Genomic DNA, 15,322 nt, shown 5'->3' with positions numbered 1-15,322 from the left:
TTATTATTCTTATTATTTTCAATTTTTTGCTGCCTGCTTTGGCTCAGACATTTTCCTCTGCAGTCCATCCTAACCACACGGTCCATGTCCTCCATGTACTACCTCAAAGGAACACAAATGTGAAGAAAAAAAATCCCTGCAGTTTAAAAAATACACTGTGGCAGCGTACCTTCGGGGGAGAGTTGGAGGAAGAAATGTACCTGCACATCATACACCAGCTCAGACACAGATGCTGTGATTAGTAGCTGCCCGGCATAACCAGAACCTGTCAGAAAAAAAACTCCTTCTGCTTCATACACTCAACTTAGCCGATCTACACCTAGACTTTAATATCTTACTTGTTATAAATAACCACATTTTAGAAAAATGGTTTCATTTGGACCAAATTGACTTTCTAACAGCTAGTCGTAGTGAAGCTAAAGCAAAGGCGCTGTTGTCATAAAAACAACTCCAGTCTCGTATTGTGTAGCAGCTAATGTGAATGCTGTTTCATAAACCTTTTTATAAAATGTCACTTTTACATAACACTTTTTTTTTTTACCTAAAATATCATGGTTAGTTGGAAGCACAAACAATAATAGCTGGCTGGAACCCTTCCAATGCAGCCTGGGTACTTCAGACAAGAAAATCATATTGGAATAACCTTGCAAACTTTACAATGATTGTAAAAGTTCATTATCCAACCACAGTCCATTTTAGCCTTAGCCTCTTAAAAATGTTATTATTCATAAACTTTCTATAGAACTTTGTTTAAAACATATAAAAATAATCCATTTTATGTGCTTAGATTACACCTGTGTGTCACTTAAATTCAAAGAACCAGTAGAAGTCCTTGCTTGAGCTGAAGGAGAGTTTTTTCTCATTTTTTTAATTTTTATTTTCTCAACATCAGAATTTACTAAAAAGCGCACCATGGATTTTGTTGTGATCAATGATGGGTCCGTTTTTTTTTTGTGCTTGTAAAGTCCAGCCATAAACACCCTTGCTTTTTTATTGAGAGAAAATCCACAAAAGTTTCATGCTTTCACCGATTTATTTTGGGTCATAAGCTCCAGCTCAATGTCTTTTTATTATAGTTTTTTTTATTTTCCCGTCATCTTGAATGAAAGAAAACGGCAGCGGAACACAGATATTAGTAGTTTTGGATTGTTTCTTTTATTTAAAGGTTTACTGCGTTGCTTGCTGCTCTCAGCTTTACTTTTTATTATTTCCTGTGATCAAGTTGTGTTTCAAAGTGGTCCCCTTTTCAAGATTAGGATGGATCCATGCTGGGTCCAATCAGAGGCTCTTGAACAAAAACAAAGATGTGTGGTGACTTCCAAAAGCTGCCACCGGGAGTCAGATAATGGCTTTTTTCTCTCTTTCTTTTTTTACCGAATCCAGCATTGTTCTTGTTCCACAATGAGTCTCTTTGAAGTGTCTCATCTCATATGACCCATCCTCTGTGTCGTCATCTTTTTTTTTTAAAAAAAGGAGCTGTGTTTAGTTTGGTGTGAAACTGATGCTAGTTTTTCCAGCCATCACTTATTTGCCTCCAATCCTGCTGAGCTCTCCAGCCATATGCTGTCAGTTTGCTCCTATTTTCACTGCCAAATTATCCGTCTCTGACCTCTAATAATCTCTCAGGACATTTGAGGGAGTTATTGATAGGTTCTGCTCGCGATGCCTCTGTGCAGCCKCTCATCTGTTCTCCACACCAAAGACGACACTAATAAATCTCTAGAAGCAGATTGTTCCCCCTCCTGAATGTGTCTCGAGTCAAACGTCGACCGATTCGCCGTCATTAACAGATGGTGTAAACAAAAAATGTTTGTGGCTGCAGTTTTAAAAAAAAAAACGTTTTAATTGTCTGTTTACGGGCTTCGATGTTTTCACCAACTCTCATTGTTTTTGCCCAGGTGTCGACGGCAATACTCCGAAGGTTTAATTTGTCTGTGATGAGAATCCTCGTCCACCGGAGAGCAAAAGTACGGTAAGCTACGAAAAGCTCATTATCTTAAATCCTAATAAACACCATATTATGACGCAGGCGAGCCCCACATCGTGTGATACATAGAAAAAGCTCCATACAAAAAAAAGAAAGGTATTCTGAATAGTTTCCATTTGAATGACTTTGCACGTGGCATTGAAGTACAAAAAAGAAGAGGTTGGTTATAAAAGAGTAAATTAATTTTTTTCTTCCTCTTCTTCAATACAATTTTAATGTGTCGCACTTAATTCCTACAGCTACAGAAGTGTGCATGTGATGTTGGCCTGCTTTAGTGGGGGGTTGATCGCCTGGAATTATTTGATATATGGTGTCATTAATTCTGCTCGACTTCCCTGCCGTGTTTAGGAAAAACAAACCAAAATTAAAAAAAAAACATGCTACGTCTCTCTGTTTTGGTTCTCTCCCTTATAATAACCTCGCAATTTTTGTCAGCGAGCAAATCACCGTTGTTTGTCTGAGCAGTTCCGAGGGTTAGACTGTGGTCATTAGCAGATAGAAGGATTACTCGGGGACCACGGGACCCCAGGAATGTTCAGACCTGACTGGTGCTTTGCTCACCGCTGATGAAACAGAACTGAATTAATGGGGTTGCCGACTGTGCGGACTGATTAGAACGACATGCTGCCTTTGATCCCTGAGCGAGGTGACCAGCCGTGCACGCCGCAGGCAACCGGACGAAGGAGGGGCGTGTGTGTATGGTGGGGGGGACCTTTTGTGTTCCCTAAAGTTTGTGTGTGCGGTTCTGTCCTGGGCCATTGCCTCTCTGACGAGCAGGACTCATTACGTGTGCTCTTTGCTGCCCGGGTGGGACGTCAGGTGGAAAACCATCCTGGGGTATTTAGCTTGTGTGCTGTGGCCCGTGTGATCCGAACTGGTTTACATGGAAGCGCACCCACAGCTTGTTTCTTTTTGTTGTTTGATGACACATCCAATGCCATGCTGAAGGCTTGTTTGTCTTGATTTCATTAGAAATAATTAATTGATAAAGCTTAAGCTGTTTGAGTTGACCAAGGATAATTATAATAAAGGTGGTCTACGTAGCATAGAAGTTTATCAGGAGCTCTTGAGCGTCACATTAAGCTCCGCACCATCACTTTCTCTGCCTCAGTCATTAGGGCACAAGTACACTCCAAGAACAGCACTTGTTAGAGAGCGGAGCGTCTTTATGATGTCAGAAGCCTCCTGGGGTGCATCTAAGAGTCTTTAGTTCATTCCTAGCAACGATTCTCGTCAACACGAGCAACTGCAGACTCATGCTAACGCTAAAGAAGCTGTCTCCGATTTCTAACCATAACTAAACATGTTTTTTCTCCCTTTATATTATAGTAACGAGCTTCTTCTCTGACTTTTGTGTCCAACAGTCCAGAACAGCTAAAGCTAATTAGCTTCAGCGTGGCATTTGTATGTTATTTTGTTCCTGTACCCTGTAGCCTAGCAGGGGTCACTATCAGACAGTTAATATAACAGAAATCCCCCCCAAGTGTTTTCTGTTTGGTCAAGCATCTGTGTGTATGTCTTTGTTTTATATTTTGCATGTGTTTAATGAGTATCAGGGAGAAAAAAAAAAACAGAGGAAGCTGTTACAAGGCCAATAAGCTTGAAGCGGTTTTGAGAATACACCGCTCCCCGCCCCGCCTCTAACTGGTTTAGCTGTTCTCCCAGCAGAAACGTTGTACCACTTTGCTTCGAGCCGTCCGTGAACTTGAAGTTTTAGGAATCCCCGCTGTGTTTACTTGTCTGAAMTTTGAATGCTGTTTGCATTTGAACTGCGGAGATCCAGAGCTTGTTAAATCGGCTCGCGATATTCCGGGCGTGGATTTGCCTGAAATCCCTCCAGCAGCATGAAAGGATAATCAAAAGAAATGATGAAACCAAGATCAACAAGAACGTACCCGAGTTGTCTAAAATACTACTCAATAGGGGTATTTTTTGTTTGTTTTGTCTTTTTTTATTCATTTACTAATTTTTTTTGAAGCTGTGAATTTTGGGAAGTCATAGTCTTCATCACCCCTCTTTGCCAGTGTGCCGCTTATGTTGGGAGGGGGGGCAGTCAGTGGGCCAAAGYGGTCTGCCAGAATCATTTTCAAGGCCGCCTCCAGTAATAATAGATGACATGCATCTGCGAGGGGGAAAGAGGGGGAAAGCGTGTCCCCTGGTGGCACGGCTCAGACGGAGGTGCCACCGGCTACCTGCTGCATCACTAAGGAAGAAACTTGGTGGGTGGAGGCAAACAAAACACCGGGGGGAATTCTGCAGCAGCTAATCAGAAGGACAGTTGCATCCCTCCCTCCCCCTCGTTCAGGAGTAAATTACTGTGAGGCGTGTGCAGTGACTCCTACTTTCCAGTGAGCATTAATAAATCCCACTGGTCACCATGTTTAACCCGAAGATGAAGTTTTAGAGTGTTGCTATTGTTTTGGACCAACCTTGGCCGCAGACTGAGCATTAACTTTTCATCACTGCATTATTTCCCCCACCTCTGTACGCTGTGATGCACTTGTAAAGGAGGAATATGGGTTCAGGGCCGGTGTACTGTATTCCAGGCAAAATAGGTGTTCACCGTAATACTGATAAAGTGAGAAATGTTACGAATCAAAACCGTCAGCGGTGGATTTTGGCAAAATCCAGTTATTAACTCTGTGACCTCCCCACCCCCGCCATTCATCTTCGCAGCCAATGAGATGCTGTAGGAATCTGAGACAAAGCCCAGAGAGTGAAGCTGGAGTTTGAATCATTTTGTCACGCCTGATCAAGGTGAGGAATTTGCTAAATTAGTTTTCAAGACACTCCATCTCGTCACAATAGCTGCTGTCACACTTGGAGAAGAGAAAGCACCAGAAGTGACAGCAAAAATTCTTCTGCTCATTCAGATAAAGGTGCTGTTGAGGGGAACAGACCCCGCCCCCCATTCTGCTTATTTTATCACTTTAGCTTAAATTATATTGACATTTAAAAAAAAACTAAATGGCCAGCACTGAGGTCGGAAAAATGCGTTGAGGTTAGGTTGTGTTGGAAGTTAGTATAAATTTTTTTGACAGGCCTAATTTGAGTTTGTAATTCCCATGAAAAAAGACTGTCTCCTTCAGAGAGACATAACTCTGTTGCATTTAAAACTTAATTTAAGCCACAATGTGTCTTCTCAAACATAAAGAGACATTTTCTTCTTCTTAATTAAGATAATAAACAAAGTAATAATGTTCTTTATGGTTTTGATTTATATTTTCTTTTAACTAAAAGNCATTTTCTTCTTCTTAATTAAGATAATAAACAAAGTAATAATGTTCTTTATGGTTTTGATTTATATTTTCTTTTAACTAAAAGTTATCATTTTGTAAATCAAGGTTACATAATGAAATGAATGACAACCTATTTTCTTGCATTATAATTTAGAAAAAGAAAAACACACAAAAAAAATATTGTTCCAATGTTTCTTTATTTGTTTATGCCAATAAGTGTTTTAATCAACTGTTATTTGGCAGTAAGGTGATTATGTGTTTTTCTGTTTTTAATTTTTTTAATAGTTTGTATATATTGCTGTTGTCTTATATGTCTTTCTATGTTCARTTTTGTTGCACAAGCTTGTGCAATGACAATAAAGACTATTATATTCTGTTCCATTCTAAAATGCTAAGTACTCCAAAAAAAGGCACATTCCTGTTGTTTTATTTTTGTTTGAGATCCAGATCTGATTGGGAAATTCCTGTAAGAATCAATACACTGTACTGAACCATGCTTAAAAAAACAGAATAATAAATATGAGTATATGTACCCTAAAGAAGTGGGTATGAAAAAAGTAGGAAGTTTGTTTGTAAAAGAATGATTAAATGTGCCAAACTGCATCCAAGAATAATCTAGACCTGCAGTCAGCTTACTGYAATCTGTTGGAGTTTACGGTTAAAATGACTGAGAGAGGACAAAATTGTGTGTTTTGTAAAGTATTCCAGTTGTGTGATGCAGCAGGGGGAGTTATGGTTAAAAACAGTCAAAAAGTATTGAATGATGAGCTTGATATTCKCTTGATCTACAACCTCCAACCAATATTAAGGGTTTTAAAGTTAACCATCAGGTTTTCTTCCACAAACTAAAAAACATGCATRTTAGGTTAACTGGGAACTCTAAAATTTCCCTTGRTGTGATTGAGAGACAACCCAGACAAAACAACCGCTCACACCGTGTCCCTTACAATGTGTCCATGGTGTCCTCCACTTCCCGCACAGTGACCATGACACCAGCACCCTCGAAAAATAGGTGAAATAATTAATAAATGAACAGATACATATAATAGCAGGATTCAAGCTGCAGTAGTAAAAGTAAATCTTTAGTACGTTTTTTAAAACAAAATCAGTCAGATCGTGTGGAAAACTYGTTACATTTTTTATTGAAGTTTTACTTTTAATACTGTGCTATGATGAAACCGTGGTGGTTTTTGCTCAAGCTTATCACACATTCATAATCCCACACTGGCCAATGCCTAACTCAAACACACAGATATTAAAAAATAAATGAAAAATGCTAGCCCTCTTTTCCATTTTATTCTAAGTACGCTCTATGATACTTGATTGCATTTGGTGCCCATCCAAGCATGTGCCTCTACCTAATGAACAGTCCAGCTGTGAGGGGAAAAACAACATTAAATTAAACATTTTTTAGTTGTCTCCCAGAGTCACATTTTTTTAAACGCAGTTGAATTCAGCAGACGTGGCTTTACAGTATGTCAAGTTAAATGCTGTTTAGAAAAAAACAAAATAAAATAAAACTCGGAGTCTTTGAGGCCACTGGAGAATAGACCCCTACCTTCCACCATTATTAAAACAAGACGGATCTTTCACCTGCTGACAAAGGGAGAAACAAAAGCCTTCAGAAAGGCATTTTTCTTGCCATGGAGGAGCAAAGTATTTAGCTGCAGAGCAGAAAGTGATGGAGGGCAGCGCAGGGTGGAGGGACGTTTGGTGCAGAAATATAATGTCACTAATGATTTAACCCCTGACCTGGCCACGACGAGGCGCATGTCGGATAATATCTTTGTCGCCGAGCTCAATCAGGTGTGCAGCGGTGGAGAATGGCGGGGTGGGGTGAGGAAGCCGGGGTGCAAGGTCGGACCATTTACAACCTCCCCCGCGCGCCGGAAACACCTGCAATAATAAAGATGGCTTCATTTGTTTTCTTTCKTTTGGCAGTTAGCGTTAGCCGACCATAACACAGGCGGAACACAAACACMCAATCATAAACACAGACTGGTGTAGCCACGTTGTTACGTTATTGTCACATAGACGGTGAGTTATTGTCGCCTGCAGTGATTAGGACATAAAGCACCACAGGGGGTCGGCCCATGGTTAAAGGAGCAGGGGATTCGAAGAGGCTGACGCGCATGCAGACGTGCACGTGCACACAGCAGGGATTTAGCATGGCGTCTTATCCAGACCATTGAGACTAATATGTGTGAATGCCTGCAGTCTGAGTTGTGCTTCCAGTTTTCTTTTTTCCTTAAAGTACCTTAAGGACTGAACAGCTTGACCACATCGTAACAGTAGATACGTAGATCAATTTTATCCACTTAATGCTGCACTTTGAAACTTAAAGTTATCTCTAAGCAGAAAACTTATCTGCTTAGAATAATAAATTTACTCAGAAAAGCATGATATATTGTAAATTGAGCAACTAATTGCAAAGGTAATTTGTGCCTGGTTCAAAAATATTATTTGGCTTTAACGAGAAAAGCGCCGCGTTTTTAAAGCTTTAATCTTTTCTAGTGAAATCACTTAAAAATAAAATGATAACATGGACCACAGTGAAGCTGAAATAAGTATTAATAACACTTTTAAAAAATCTACTCAAAACTGAAGGCATCCAACATTTTTTTTATAAATATGCACCACCTGCTGCAATTTATTGAAAAAAAAAGATGTGATGAGGATTTATAAAAACATACCTGCAGTATGAGAAACTACCTAATTCAACAGTTTGTTAACAAACKTGCACAGGTGTATTCATTTATTTCAAGGCCCCGTTACAATGTCTTATCAAATTCCTGTTTAGTGGAGAAATGGAACACAGTTGTTAAAAAAACATTGAAAAATGTTCATCGGTGGCATCTGCTTACAGTAATGGGGAATAAAATGTATGTCCATTTTTTAAACGTTTTTACAAATGTGAAATTTATTAAGATAATCAGGTCTTTAACAGGTTGTAAAATTGTTCAAACCTCACGTGTTCAAAAACACACAACAGATTCAATTATTCATTAAACAGAAACAAACCAAAATGATCTTGTGATCAAGACACTCCATCTGCTCTATAGAACCTTCTTCTTATTTTCCACATGCAGCATTTTTGTTTTGGCGTGTTTTTATTTAATATGTACAAACAATACATGATGGAATTTGTTTCATGTTTTTGTACACTTCTGGTAAGGTTTAACGGGGCAATATCATGTAGAATCAACTTTTTTGAGTTTTATATCATGTTATAATGTTGTACTCTCATAAAAAACATGCCCAAAGTGCTTTGACTCATTCTTGCATGGTTGAGAAATCCTGCAGCGTTTTTAGGAAGCCATGCTGAGGAGTAAAACGACAGGTGGGGACCAGAAACGCCTTTTGGTACCAGAAAAGCCTCTGGGATGTGTCTTTAAACCATACTTCCTCATGGCAGAGCGTACCCCCTCCCCCCACCCCACACACCCCGCCCATGACTCCTGCAGGCTCTCGGGTGAAACTGAAAGTGAAACCTAACTGTCTGCTGAGCTCTCAACATTAGTTTTCACTCAGTGAAGCTCTTCAGATTAAAAATACCTTTGAAGAAATGTATTTTCAGATGCCAAGTAAACTACATCATGGCAACCCCCCCCACACACACACACACACCAAAATGGGCAAAACGGAAGCGGAAGGTGGTTCTTAAAGAGACAGAGACCACTTTCAAGGCGTTTAGAGGAGGAAGTGATGAGAAGATAAGTTTATTTTCTATTTAAACATAAAAACAGCATTTTAATAACAGCTAAAGTGACATACATACTTTATTATGGTATAGTATTTAAATATATGCCTGAGAAACACATAATATTGGCCCTTTAAAAAAGATGAGCTAATTTTTGTCATTTCCTGGTATGTAAAACTTAAAAAGGGCTGACTTTCTTTTTCTCATCACTGCATTTATTAAGTCCCTGTCTGCCATAACTTGTGGCTGTTTTTACTAAAGCTTCCTGTCCCCTTTCACTGAAGGTTTTCTGCATTTCACTAACATCATGCAGTCGGATTCGATGTTCTGGAGCCCAGTTTCCCTGTCATGTCAGCTGCTTTAGTTAAGATTACGTTCACCTGAGCATCCCTGTGTGCTTTGCCTCCATGTAAGCAATGCTGAATTGATTTTCATACTGGATTTTGTTGCTCCGGCAGTGACATTATGTCATGGCCCGTAAATCAAAGCGTTGTGGKTTTTTTTTAGCTGCCACGTTATTGTAAGATGCTTATCACAGCAGATAAAAAATATTGTTTCACTTAATGTCTCGAGCAGCACAGCAGCTCGGATATAAAACAGCGCACACTTCGGGAGCCGAGTTCTAGGTAATTTCATCTTTGCAGAACATTATATTACATTACACGGCTCTTTTCTTCTTCGTACTCAAGGCGGTAATTTTAAGATATTTGTCCCCGCTTTTTTTGTGCTTTCTACAAACATCTGATCAGAGTTTTGTTTTACTCTGCCTCCACAAAGATGTGAGGAGAATACGCATACACAATAAAATCCAAATGTCTTTACTTGTCTCTTGGTAGCTCTCTGAGATGGAACTTTTGAAAAAATTTCAGCTCATTCAAGCTGTTTGACGGGCAGAAAAACACTCGCACTTTTGCCTTCTGGGTTCAGCCAGTTGCACAATGCTGCAACATTTTGCCCTCAGTCCAATACAAAAATAGAAAAAAGGAAAAATCAAACACTGACATTGCGAGGAACTGAAGTCCGTTTGCTTCAGCCTCAGTTAGATCTACAGTGATGCGTTTCAAAGGAAGCAATTTCCATGCTTGCTATGGAAACTCCTTTTTAACCTTAATTACACTGCAGCTCTGCAAGGACTAAATGTGCTCTGCTGAAAATTAATTTCCCAACAGGGATTCTTATCAAAGAATTCACATGTACCTTCTTATCATCTGTGGTCAGTAGCACTGCGTGAAATTTGCTCTGAATTAATTGGGAGTATTATCTGCCAAACTTTTATTTGGATATCTCCTGAATGTTGACATAAGCTCTAATGGCCATCAGCATAGTGCAACTCATTATGGTGCATATCTTTATTCCTGTGTGTATAGACAAAGTCTTTATTTTATGTCATTTCTGTCGTGCAAATGTGACAAAGATGCCAAGGTTGTGTGAAGCAAAGTAAAAGTAATAATAAAACTTTTTTYCCCCGCCATCTTTGTATAGGCTCTTTAAAGGCTTCTGTGAGTTATTGGACCGTCTGCTGCTGAAGTCTTTCAGCAGATACAAAAAAGGCGAATAAAAGGATAAAATGCTTGGTCTTTATACAGGCAAGCTTTACAAGTCATTTGCAGGTATGCAACGCAGTCAGGCATTAAAAGAAAAAGACTTGCGCTACAGTATTTCTCTTGGTTTAGTGATGAAATGTGCCTTTCATGGCCAAGTTTGAAACTAAGATTGTCTTGCGTTGAGAAATGACAGAGCTGAAGCTGTTTTTGGTCCAGCCTCGAAAATAATGTATTGAAATTTCATGCAATTTAGCAAGATGTCACACTCAGATGACGTGAATTACTCTCAGCGGCTACCACATCAACATTTGCCTCTATGTATGAAATAGGCTGTTATGTGTTAGTTAATGTGGTGACAGCCATCTTTACTTGGATTGACTCTGAAAGTTAATCTGTTGTAGATGTGTCTATACACTGAATACTTTCTAAAAGTTTCATTTTAAAATGTCCTGTGGTTCATTCTTTTTTTATTTTTTTATTTTCTAACAACCCAGTTTGACTGGAACAATAAAATCTAAAGTATCAAGCAAAGATTTTGTCCATGAGTGGCACATGGACTATGTGCTATAATGACTCCCAGCTTCAACCACCCTGAATTTTACCACAATAACTGTAAAATTGATTGACTTGCACCATGTTTGTGCAAGAGCAGAATGTGTTCCATTATTAATCTTGTTAGCCTGGAAATATTTACTTATTTCAAGAAGTCATACCAAGTGCAATTGTCTTACTGCACTGGCAAATAATTTTACTTAATTTGAGAAGGCTCAGACTATAATCTAGTATTTTTACCTCCGCCAATGGGCGAGGTAATGTTTTCGGTCGCGTATGTCGGTCTGTCTGTCAGTTGGTCGGCCTGTCTGTGGACAACATTACTCAAAAACTTGTGGACGGATTGTCATGACATTTACATCACGTGGATACTGGCACAAGTAACGCACCATTAAATTTTGGTGATGTTCTGGATCACGATGCAGATACAGGAATTATTTTTCTTTTAATCCTCTCAGATCGGCAAAGCTGTGATGCTTTCAAAGGGCTTCTGTAAAAAACTTTGACAGCTTTCAGTGTTTGGACTTCAAAATTTATAAAAGTAATGTTAAAACCAGATGTATGATGAATAATTCTTGCCATAATGTGCACATTTTTACGCATTTGGTGCACATTTAGACAACGCTTTGTGACCAGGAAGTGCGTGACTGCACCATGAAACCTCTTTTTCCCATTTCCTCAAACACACCACTTTGTCGGTAGGCTTGTACACAGATCGATGAAGATTGAGGAAGAGGAGTGACACGGTGGACTTCAGACTCGGAGGTTTTTTGTTTGTTTGTTCCTTTTTTCATTATTTAAATCAGGCCAGATCAAGTCAAGAGCTATTTGTGTGCCCCTCTATCCACCTCTCGCCAAACTTTGGGGAAAAAATAATGCCCAAAGCGTGGTTGTGGTCCTCACAAAGATAGGAAGACGCGTGTGTCTGTGTGATTAGACACGCAATAAAAACTTTGCTTTTTTTGAACCACGTAAAATTGATGCGAAAGCTTTCAACAATAACGTCGAGTGACGAGTCTGACTTTTTCCCTTTTTTTTCCACGTTGGACTCCACCGAGAAGAAATTCCGTGCATACTGCCTGCTTAAATGTTCGCTACTCAGAACTTATTCGGCAAATGTGTTTCCATTTCTGCTTTTAGTGCATTAACTCTATTACAGGATGGGGGAAATTGGACTTTGCCGAGGTTTACGCTCTCTGAGTGCTTCTAGTTAGCATATTTTTCTATGCCTACTTTAAGTATGTAGTCTCTTGAAATTGAAATACTTTATCTATAAAAAAAATCTTTGTCGCTAACATTTTCCTCACGTGTCCGGCTCTCAGCCAATGTGACTCGCACTAGGCTTACTCAGTCTTTGCTATCCACCTGTGTCTACATAGGGGTCGGGCATCGCACGTGAAGAGATCCATCCGATTGACCAAACACGCGAAGGCCTCCATTTGATTGGTGAAATACTTCAAGCATAAATGCAAACATTTGAGCCAATCGTTTATTGCAGCTTACTCAGTTTTTTTGCAATATGCCTATTGCAAAGGCCGTTAATTTGATGACAGTAAATTTTCGATATAGTGCAGCCCTGTTGGGGATCAGTCTCAGCTACTACGGCACCAAACTGACTGAGTTATAGCCTGTTTTTTAAAGATCCTTTGTATGTCAGCAATCTTGAATTAGGATTGCTCTGAAATGTACAAGTTTCATTAAAATTTGTCAAGTGTCCTGATGCATCTCAGTAATCCAGGTAGAAAATAATCAAAAAGAAAAAATAAGTAGGTCCTCTGGATGGGTTCTTCTTTAGTGAAACGTTTCRTCTCTCCTCCAAGAGACTTCTTCAGTCTGATGAGTTTCAGGTGAACTCAGCCTTATAAGCMCTGCCTCCACATGGACAAGCAGGTTAGTCATATGCAAAAGAGGGCCATCGCTCAACAATAGGCTTGATTAGTTCTATCGTTCATAGAGGGTCATTTGCCCCATCACCTGACCCGTGCCGTGTTATGTGTATGTAGTGAATGCAAGCGGAGGTTCAACATCCCCTTGTTTTTGTCCCTCTTTCCCTCTTTGTGTTGGGTATCATGTGATATTTTGGACACAGACAGACCCACAAACACACACAATCAAAGGCCAAAACATTATCATCTGCCTACGCTTTTCAGTGGTAGATGTAAGATAAAAATCCCAGAGTACATTTTGCCCAACATGTACAAACCTCCATTATTTCCACCTCCAGGACTAATGGAAGTGTTGCTTGTGTCTCTCACTGTTGCACCAGTTCTTTATGCAGTGAGTTAGTGAGGCGTGCTGTTCTTTGAGGTGTCACATGAGCAGGTGTTGTTGAAAAAGGAGCTCTTTGCCATACATCCTGACCTTCTGGATAGCAAGACGAGCTGATAAAAGGGAAGCAAATTCATCAGTCTACACTCCTAAGAACAGACTTTCTCTAGTTGTCTCACAGGTGCTACTTCATAGAAATTGCTACCAGTTTCTGCAACACCGTGGGGTTTTAAAGCACAGAACCTGTGTCCTTTTGAGTCTGTAAGAACTGTTTATCTCTGTGTAACTGAGGCAGTTTTTTTGTGTGTWGAATTGTGTTTTATTCTGTCAGTCGCTTCAGCCTTTTTTTTCCCCCTCAAGCCACCCACTGTGATTAAGTTAAAGCCAGTATATTGAAAACAACACAACCGTGTTGCGTCCCCGGAGTAAGGCATTCTGGGACAGAGAGAGATGCTCACGGTGCTCTTCTCAGCAAGAGRCAAAATGGCCAGTGATACGAGTGGCGCTGTCCCTCTGTAATTACTGTAAATCTAATTTGGTTATGGTTTGTGCTGCAGTTTAATGCAGCCACGCTGTAATATGTTTTTATGAGATTTTCTATAATCTTGTTGTCTCGGCAATCATTGCTGCACATATGTCGCTCCGTATTTGATATAATCGTTTTGCCTGGCGATGAAGTTTCCCACATCTGTACTGGAGGACCAAACCTGGTCGAGGTGAAGTGTCACGCTGTCGGTGGAACCTAAAGATGCAACCCGTCTAAAGTCACGGAGAGCCATCAATTCAAGTGATGTAATAATCATATGAAGGACCGGTCAAAGTGTGCTCCTCCATTTAATCCATGTCACTAGTTTTCTCTGCACTCCATCTCATTTATTTCTGCCATAAACTGACAATGTCTCCAACTTGTTGCTTTTTTATTACCTAAAGTGCAAAAATGTCCTATGTGTAAATAACAAGTCATAGAAGGTTAACAACTGGATTTCTCTGAAATAATCCTGTTAGATAAAARCAAAGTAACACTTACTGAAGAAATGCTCAGATATATTTGTTCTTAAAGTAAATTTAGACACAGGGCCAAACAGAGGTTGCCATAAATGAGCATGGTTTTGCACACAGAGAGAAGCAAAAATGTTTCTGCATTAAAAAGCCCATATTTGAMGCAAAAACTAAAAGAAAAACCAACAAAAATAAAACTGCTGGCCTGTGGTTGAAACTGGCACTGAAACAGTAACAGTCCAATCAGTGATTACGGCCCTCTGCTTTTTATGTAACAGTGTGCAAAACAAAAAAAGAYCAAAAAGGCATGCAAGTTTAGACCATTTAGTTTAGTTTGGAAAAGTGGGTTCTGCAATAAATGTCTGGCAACGTAATTAAGATTCTGGATGTGAAGCTCTACTTGTTAATATGTTCTAAATAGTAAACAGTAAACTGTACAAACTTTGCACCTTTCGAGCCAACAAAGCTATTAAAGCACTTTACAGCACAATCTCTGCCCTCATTYATTCATCCCCACCAGGGCTGCCAGATAAGAAATGATGAAATATTATACTGATGCTTTAAATTTTTTTATTTAAACTATCATATCTGCTGAGTGAAGGTTCACTTCCTGGTTTAGCGGGATGTAGGGGGGGAAAACAGTGCACGTTTGTTGACTACTGCATAGAAATGCCAAAAATTTATTGTATATGTTTGACCATTTTGAAAAACCATTTGCATAGATCCTAATACTACAATACAATAAATATTGTATATCTGGCAACACTGATTCACATTCTTACAGTGTATAAACTCTGTCTCTTGGAGGACAACTTCTCTAACCACTGAGCTACAGCAGCCATATCTATAATTTTGTATTCTGTGATTTTTGTGTAATTTAATGTATTCTGAATGTAAGACAACAAAAATAGGCATGCATACTTTTTTCTTGACTTTTTAGTAGGGGTGTCCCGATACCAGTTTTTTCAAGACTGAGTACAAATACGAGTACTTGAGTTTGGGTACTCGCCGATACCGATACCGATACCGATAC

At 39.4% G+C, this 15,322-nt stretch overlaps 1 protein-coding gene across 1 annotated transcript in view; it reads left to right on the top strand.

Moving 5' to 3' along the window:
• klhl29 (kelch like family member 29) overlaps positions 1 to 15,322 on the top strand; it is a gene marked incomplete at its 3' end in the record, with an annotated part of 392,046 nt that overhangs the window by 23,143 nt on the left and 353,581 nt on the right. Inside the window, 1 exon segment of the mRNA XM_014020080.1 lies at positions 1,899 to 1,972.

The sequence above is a fragment of the Austrofundulus limnaeus genome, unplaced genomic scaffold (genome assembly GCF_001266775.1).
Source record: "Austrofundulus limnaeus strain Quisiro unplaced genomic scaffold, Austrofundulus_limnaeus-1.0 Scaffold239, whole genome shotgun sequence".
Lineage (NCBI taxonomy): Eukaryota > Metazoa > Chordata > Actinopteri > Cyprinodontiformes > Rivulidae > Austrofundulus > Austrofundulus limnaeus.
This window is presented reverse-complemented; position numbering and strand designations above follow the sequence as displayed.